We start from the raw sequence: 8963 nt of genomic DNA on the forward strand, positions 1-8963 counted from the left end.
CCAGAGTCCTACCCGCTCCACCAGAGTCCTCCCCACTCTGCCAGAGTCTTCCGTCATTCACTAAGAAACTCAGCTTGGAGTTTGTCTCCTGGGTCCTGCCTCCCGTACTCACCCTTAGGTGATGGACAGCAACAGTTCTGCTGTTGGAAATAACAGAACTCAGACCCAGGGGTGAGCTGGTGCCTCTGGACCCCCTCCAGACCGGAGAAGGGTCATCATATCCCTAGTCATCATACTCAGTTTCTGTATTATAGACGGTGCTTCCAAAAATGGTGGGTATTGGTGAGCATTGAGAAAGCCGGCATTTAAGTGCTCTGGCTGGTCTTATCAAATCTTATTCATTCATTTGTTTGTTTATTTGTTTTGGAATCAGGGTTTTACTGTATAATCCTGGCTGACCTAGAACTGGTTATGTAGACCTAGGTTGGACTCAAACTCACAGAGACCTTCCTGCCTCTGCCTCTTGAGTGCTGGGATTAAAGGTGTGTGCCACCACCACCTGCCACGAATGAGTTTTCCAGTGTTTGTCAGGTTAAGTGTTTGGAACTGGTGTGAGCGTTATGTTCACAGGCTATTCTTATGGTCATATTCCAAGAGTCCATAGTAGCCAGGCAGAGTGTTGAATGTCTGTAATCTCAGTACTCAGGATGCCGAGGCAGGAGAACCCATCCTGGGTTACATACCGGAAGGTCTATAGCACGAGTCTGAGGTAGAAGAGTATAGGCATTAACAATCTCCTCCTTTATAAGCTATTCACTACCTGCCTCTTCTACTAATGACATATTTAACCCTGATGGAGGGCAGGCAATGGCAGGAGAGATGGAGAAAGAGTGTAGACCTCAGTGAGGTCTTCAATCCCACATAGCCCAGGAAGACCTGGCCGCCATCAGCCCCTTTTGTATTTGGGATTTCATAGCTGGCAAGGCTGCATGTAATGGTTGTGATATGCAGACCACCTAATGGTAGGGCATGGTTAGGGCATGAAGACAAGGAGAGGGTGGCAGCAGAGATGGGCACCTGTCCTGTGTGCCTCTCTGCAGGGCTGGGAGACAGGAACTTGATGGAGCTCACACTGAGACCCTGGAAACATGAGTCCCTGTGCACTAGACAGCAGGACCTGATTGTTGGAGGCCATCTGTTCCAGTTTCATTTCTGTTGTTGAGACAAACACCCTGACCAAAAGCAATATAAGAGAGAAAACTGTGTTTGGTTTATAATTCCAGGTTACAGTCTATTATTTTGGGGAAACCAAGGCAGGAACTCAAAGCATTGCAGTCTACAGCCAAGAGCAAAAGGAGAATGAGCGCATGGATCCTTGTTTGCTGCTCTCTTGCTCCCAGCTAGCTTTGTTCTCTCCTACTGTTCAAGACTGCCTGCTTAGGCAAGCAGTAGACTGTGTCTTCCTGTATCAGTCAAGACCCCTCTGCCCCAGGCATACCACATAGGCTAACCCCGTTTAGATAATGCCTCATTAAGACTCTCTTCCCAGCCTAGGTTGTGCCAAGTTGACGGTTAAAGCTAATCATGACGCTGTTCTTGTCTTTTCCCTTTCAGCGTTCCAGCTGATCCTCACCATTGTGGGCACCATCGCTGGGGCCCTCATTCTCATCCTGCTGATTGCATTTATCGTCTCAGTGAGGTACGGGTGTGTGTGTGTGTGTGTGTGTGTGTGTGTGTGTAGATGCTGCGAGATAAGCTGATTTCCAAAACATTCTCGTGGGTGAGGAAGAGCAAACAAACAAGGCGGGCCTCTCTCCCACAATAATTTTTTCTTCTTTAAATTATTTTCCTTCTTTTTAAAGGATTTGTTTGTTATTTTTATGTAAGTATGTATAAATAGTTATGTACACATTTATTTATGTATGCTTGTATAAGTGCGTGGAGTACAGGTGCTTGTGGAATCTAGAAAAGAGTATTGGATCCCCTAGAGCTGGAGTGATAGGCAGTTGTGAGGCACCCAGACTGGTGTTGGGACCCAACAGTATGTTCTTATCCATTGAACATCACTCTAGCCCTTCCTCAATTTTACCTTTTTAAGTGATTATATATATATACATACATATATATATATATATCCTTTATGTTTGAAAATTTTTTGTTCAGTTTTAGTTTTGCTTCACACTAATCAGACCCAGCAATCAGTTTTCTGTGGCGTTAATCACTCTTCACGAGGGCCAAGTGTGGTGGTGTACCCCTTTAATCCGAACACTCAGGAGACAGAGGCAGGCGGATCTCTGTGAGCTTGAGACCAGCTAGGGCTATATAGAGAGTCTCTGTCTCAAACAACAGAAAAACCACTTTCCCTTAGCGCCATTTAACTTGTTATGCATAGCTATACACGCCTGTACTCAATACTTGGAAAGTGGAGTCAGGAGGATTAAGAGTTTAGGGCCATCCTCAACTACATAGCAAGCAGGTTTGAGGCCAGCCTTGACTACATGAGATCCTACCTCACCAAAACAAAATCCAGGAACGGGTCTGGGGCTCAGTTGGTAGAGTGTTTGCATAGGCTGCATGAAGTCCTGGATTTGACCTCTCATATAGCACAAACCAGATGTGGTGGTGGCTCTGTCATCCCAGCTCAACAGGTAGACAGGAGACTACACAAGGAGTTTCAGGCCAGCCTGGGCTCTATGGGGCAGCCTCAAAACAAACATATATTTAATTACATTGATGTTGTCAAATATAACTTCCCCCCAAAGCATGCACCTGCCTAGGACTCTGCTGAATGACCAGCAGGGTCCCAAGGCAACCTCTGCAGAAACCCCGGGTTTTAAAGTGGTCAGGTCATCTCAGCTTGGTGCCTTTGGTCTCATAAGGGAAGGGAAGTGAGGTCTCTTTAACTAGTCAGCAATTTCTAGCGATGCTGCCACCCTCTTACCATCGACATGTGCCCAGTGGGCGCCACATTGTAAGGCAGCTGCTTTCTCCCCTAACATTTAGCTCAGATCTTATATTCTGGTAACACATTCTGGCCTTTTCCCACTATAACTGTAGAGGATGGACAGATACCCAGTTCTTTTTGTTTTGTTTTTGTTTTTTGAGACAAGGTTTCTCTGTATAGCCCTGGCTGTCCTAGAACTTGCTCTATAGACCAAGCCTCCAACTCACAGAGATCTGCCTGCGTCCCAAGTGCTGGGATTAAAGGTGTGCGCCACCGCTGCCTGAGATATTCGGTTCTTATTCTATTGTTGCCGTTTTCTTCCACTTTGATGTTAACCTTTCCCAGAGAAAAACTAGAATAAGCCACAGGGCCATCCCCACAATATCTAGCTTTCTCACTTCTAGGAAGAGAGGCAGAACATTCTTGGTTTTGGAGTAAGGCTATGTCCTCTTAAGGTAGTTGGCTGACTGTCCTGGCCCTTAGGAACCAAAGTTACTATCAAATTGGGTGGCCTTGTGACAGTTTTTTGTTTGTTTGTTTGCTTATCAAGACTTCTCCATCCTGCTGCAGAGCTAGGCTCTTAGCTCATCCACAGTGTCAGGGTTCTTAGAATCATGAAATCTTTCCCCCTGTGATCAGATCTTAGGGAAGAGGAGTCTTTGCTAGAGAGACTTTGAAAAGCAGGGTTCCCAGGGCAAACTGAGCTAGCTATCTGAGGCACCTGGTGAATGCCATCCCCAATGTGACTGAAGCACAGGTGGCCTAGGTCATAGATACAGCTGTCCCTACTTTCTTGATCTGGGGAGTGGGACTATGGCCCATGGACAGGAAGACAAGCAGGTGTATAATCTGGGTGAGGTAGAACAATAGCCCTGTGAGCACAAACGCTTACACTTGGCTTAGAATTCCCACACTAGAGGCCCCCCGAAGTGCCCCAACCAGTCCTATCATCCTGCCAAGCCTTCTTTCCTTTTCTCCTCATTGTACACGTGTGTGCAGTTTGTTCTATTTGTGTAAACACATATCTACTAGTGTAGGTACTATGCATGCGGGTGAACGTGTAGACCCAGGGTTGCTGTCAGGAGGCTTCCTCTGCCGTGGGCTCCTCTGCCAGCTGAGGCAGGGGGTTTCCTCTGCCGTGGGCTCCTCTGCTAGTGGAGGCAGGAGGTTTCCTCTGCTGTGGGCTCCTCCACTAGCTGAGGCAGGAAGCTTCCTCTGCATGGGGTCCTCCGCTAACTGAGGCAGGAGGTTCCCTCTGTTGTGGGCTCCTCCGCTAACTGAGGCAGGATCTCTCAGTTGCACTAGGGCTCACAGAAATGGTTACTCTGGCTAGCTAACTTATTCCAGAGATCTCTATCCTGAGTCCCCCGCTTCCAAGTGCTAGAGAGACAGGCGGGCCTCCATGCATGCCCACCTGACATCTGTATGGACTCTAGGGATTCCAACTCAGGTCCCCACACTTCTGTGCCAAGTGCTTTGAAAGCAGAGCCATCTTCTCAGGCTCCATTTTCCTCTTCTAAGACCATGGTATGCTAAGCGTGTCTCACTCACTGGATGTTTCTGTAGACATTTATTCTGCTGGTGTCAGACATAAGTCGTGGTTTCTCTTTCACTTCTATGAGTTTCATAACCAACTGAAAAGCACACCTAATGCCAACGTGGGCCTAGGCATGGTGGCACACCCTTCTGTCCCAACACTTGGGAGGCACAGGCAGGCAGATCTCTGTGAATTCAAGGTCAGCCTGGTCTACATAATGAGTTCCAGGACTGTATGGGGAGGGGGGATTGCTTCAAGAAACTTTGTTGCCATCCTTAAATCCTAATTCATTTTACTGATTATAGTTCAAAAAACAAAAAGAAGAATGTGGAGGAACAGAAGTTGATTGATGAAGACTATCAGAACGTACGAATGCAGCAGACCGGCTTCAGCAATTCCGGCTTCAACAATTCCGGCTTCAGCAACTCTCGCTTCAGCAACTCTGGCTTTAGCAACAACTCCGAATTCAGCAACTTCGGAGCTGGCAACAGCATCTTCCCCAAAGTCAAGACCCAAAATCCTTATGCAAACCAGCGAAGCATGCCTCGCCCTGACTACTAGGTGAGTGAAGCCTCTGACTTTGCTGCATGTAATGCTCAGGCAGGGGAAGCTGAAGCAGAGCTGGAGAGGTGGCTCTTGGAGAGGACCTGGGCTCGGTTCCCAGCACCCCCCCACACACACACACAACTCTAGTTCCAGAGGATCCAATGACCTCTTCAATTTCTGCTAGTTCCAAGCAAGCACATGGTACACATACATAAATGCAAGCAAAACACTCATGCACATAAAAAACAAATCTGCTGGGCAGTGGTGGCACATGCCTTTAATCCCAGCACTCAGGAAGCAGAGGCAGGCAAATCTCTGTAAAATTCAGGCTAGCCTGGACTACATGTGTGCTCCAGGCTAACCCAACTGGGGCTACATATCAAGACCCTAGGACATAAAAACAAAACAAATGTGATGAAAAATACCAACAGCAGCAAAACCTAGCGTGCTGGGAGCAGTGCACATACCTGTATCCCAGCATTTGGGAGGCTGAAGCATGAGGACCATGTGTCTGAAGCCAGGTGACTTAGTTACTTCCATTGCCATGATAAGACACCATGGCCAAGACCAGCTATAGAAAAGTTTACTAGAGGCTTGCAGTTTCGGAGGGTGAGTTCATGGCCATCGTGGTGGAGTGTGTTGGCAGGCAGGCACGACACTGGAGGAGCAGGAGAGCTCATATCCTTAGGAGACAGAGAGAGCTGACTGGGAATGGGAATGGGCTTTTGAATGAGCCTGCCTCTAATGACACTGCTCCTCCGCCGGGGCCACACCTCCTAATCCTTCCAAAACAGTTCCACACCCCAGAGGCCAAGTATTCACATGTGTGAGTCTAAGGGGGCCATCCTCATTCAAACCACCACCTCAGACTAGGCTAAATAGATCCTGCCTCAAAACAAACAGAAACACCCCAAAGACATAAGGGAGAAAGCCAGAGAAGACAAGGGTGTTAATTGCCAAATCTCAGTGTTCTCTTGTTGCAGTTTGGAAATCTTTTCTAAGCCTCAGCTCTCTTCTTCTCTCTCCTCCTGTATAGAATGAGAAGAATTTGGAGCCCTCCCTAGCCCAGACCACACGAGCTGTGATTTTGAGTGTTTAGAGGACAAGAGAAGTGGGCAGAGACAAAAACCTGACCTCCAGGGTTCTGTCTACCCCATCTGTCAACCCCTCTGAGTGTGGACCTGTATGAAGAATTCAGCTCCCTGAAGACACCTATAAAATTAAACGCACATAGACACTATGAGACTTGTTAAGTGTTGATTTTCTCCAGTTAGTACAAAATGCTAAGATGGTAATTGGTGTAGGGCTTTTCTTTCCTGGTGGGTCAAAAGCATTTCCAATCTAGAAGGAGCACCCTCATAACCCATCCGTGGGCAGTGCCGCTCCTGAGCTCTGGACTCTGGCCACCTGTGAACAGTCAGTGGCTTGTGATAGGGCCTCACTCCAAGAACACAGGCACGAGACAGAAACATCTCCCAGCTTTCTCAGGAGGACTACAGGAATCCAGGAACCTTCCAAAGAGAATGAGGAGGCTTGGATTAGCTCTGTCCTCCATGGGGACATTCAAGTCTTTCAGATGTTAGTTGGTAGGAGAAGCATGGAGGAAAACCATGAGCGTTAGGTAGTAGAGGGAAGCCAAGGAAGCCATGCTGGAAGGGCGAGTGGGGGAGAAGGGAGCCGGTGGCACCTAGTCCCTTGGTGTCCCTCCTCAGACAGCAAATGGGCACCTCTCAGGGGCTGCCCTCCCCAAGACAGATCCTGGGAAAGCCATAAAAACAGGAGTCCGTGTGAAGTCTGGAGCTGTGTAAAATGGCCCAGGTATCCACTCTATGATTCAGTTTCCATGGGTACTTCACTGGGCCTAGGCCTGCTCCATGATGGAGGCTTAGCAGTGCCCACCAACATCTGTGCGCACACACACACACACACATACACACACACACACGCGCGACGACAAATACACGCAGCAGTCTTTTTAAATGTTTTTAATTGTGTCCTGTGTCTATCTGATGTCTAGTCCTCTCAACTGGTACTTTTATTTGTTAATATTATTTGTTTTTGACTGTTCATTGTGAAAAGCAGTGATGCAATAAAGCATCTTTGGAACACGGTACTTTGGTACTTCTTTCTTGTTTGGGGAGCTTTTGGGGATACACACAGCAGCAAGCCTCATTTTATTTTGTTTCTGTTTTGAGATAGGTCTCATGTATCCCAGGCTGGCTTCAAACATTCTACATAGCAGAAGATAATCTGAAATTTCTGACCTTCCTGCCTCCAGCTCTCTAGTGCTAGGATTACGGGTGTGTACCACCATGCCTGGTTTATGTGGTAAATAGGGATCACACCAGAGCTTCATGCATGCCAGACAACCCCTTAGCAACCAAGCTAGCCTTAGTCCCTAGCATATGTCTTATTTCATTTTTAAGTATTTGTTTTATTTTGAAGTGTGTGTGTGTGTGTGTGTGTGTGTGTGTGTGTGTGTGTGTGTGTGTAGGTAGGTAGGTATAGATAGCCGTGGAGGTCAGAGGCTTTATATCCTCTAGAGTTAGAGTTAAGACAGACGAGAACTGTCTAAGATGCTGAGAACTCAACTCAGATGCTCTGCAAGAGCAGTAGGTACTCTGAACTGCTGAGTCATCTCTCTAGCTCTCCTCCCCTCTCATTTTAAACAGATAATGTGGGATGTCACCCACAAGCTACTGACATTTACTGCCTTCTTTAGGGGTTTTGGATCACCCACAACATTTTAACATGTCATAAATCATGTTGGCTGCTATCTCCCAAACACAACTCCATGACAAGTAGCCAGGTGGGACTCGTGCCACTCCTGGTCCAGGGATTGGCCCAGGCTAATCAGTGAAGTCCCATTCTTCTGCCACTGGAGTGGACTTACGCAGAATACCTATGTAATATATTGAAAATAACCACGTGCTATTTCAGTTTGTTGAAAGTCCATTCTGGGAGCAAAAGAATCTATTATGTCCCGGACTCAGAATGTTTCTTTAAAGTATTTTCCCAAACTCTCTGTCCCGTGACTGGTGAGATGATGTGGCTGATGAAGACCCCTGCTGCCAATCCTGACAATCCGGCTTGGATCCCTGGGACCCACATGGTGAAAAGAGAGAACCAACTCACACAAGTTCTCTAACCTTCGCACTCAGAAGGCAGAGGCAGGTGGGTCTCTGAGTTCAAGGTTAGCCTGGTCTACAGAGAGAGTTCCAAGACAGCCTAGGCTATACAATAAAATTTTGTCTCAAAATAAAACAAAACAGAACAAAAAAAAAAACCAAATAGATATCCTTCTCTGTCCTGAGTCAGGCTGGTCTCCAATTCTGGAACATGGAGACAGGAAAATAGATAATGAAGTTAAAAGATGTTGTGTCCTTGAGAACATCTAGAGGGTAAACCATTTTCCGTAGAGGTTACTCTTGTTTATCCCATGGTGTAAAAATGCCCGTGGAGGAAAGAGAAAGCTGGAAGCCCATCCATGGAAAAGAAGCTCAGTCAGGAACTCCAACTGGCTGCCTCAACCTCTGGTGTGGGAGGTCCTTCTGTCTGTGTTGCTTTTGTTGGTTAATGAATAAAGAAACAACTGACTTGGCCTATAGCAAGGTAGAAGGAAGGCGGAGTCAGGGAAAAGGGATGGAGCTGCCGGAAACAGACACTGGGAACTTTAGCCGGTAAGCCACAGCCACATGCGATACACAGATTAATAGAAGTGGGTTAAATTAATATGTAAGAGTTAGCTGATAAGAAGTTCAAGCTAATGGGCCAAGCAGTGATTTAAATAATATGGTTTTTATGTGATTATTTCGGGGCTAAGTAGTCCGGAACCAACAAGTGCCCGTAATGCAACAAACCTCCCTAATTGACTTCTAGCTGGATGTTGTAAGTCATTGATTTGATGTGTGAACTTAAGTTTCCAGGAGGAGGGGGAGGGAGAGAGAGGCAGAGGGTAACTGTAAAGACAATTTTTTTAAAGACTCACATTGGGAA

General features: G+C 46.9%; 1 long non-coding RNA gene across 1 annotated transcript; it reads left to right on the forward strand.

The window, feature by feature from the left end:
• Positions 1 to 285: 285 nt before the first annotated feature.
• Positions 286 to 6207, forward strand: LOC126512144 (uncharacterized). The gene is made up of 3 exons (XR_007594918.1): positions 286 to 1639; positions 4727 to 4982; positions 6004 to 6207. It is a non-coding gene; the product is annotated as an uncharacterized lncRNA (long non-coding RNA).
• The last annotated feature ends 2756 nt before the right edge of the window (positions 6208 to 8963 follow it).

The sequence above is a fragment of the Alexandromys fortis genome, unplaced genomic scaffold, assembly GCF_014885135.2.
Source record: "Alexandromys fortis isolate MF-2015 unplaced genomic scaffold, M_Fortis_MF-2015_v1.1 scaffold_119, whole genome shotgun sequence".
In the NCBI taxonomy this organism is placed as follows: Eukaryota; Metazoa; Chordata; class Mammalia; order Rodentia; family Cricetidae; genus Alexandromys; species Alexandromys fortis.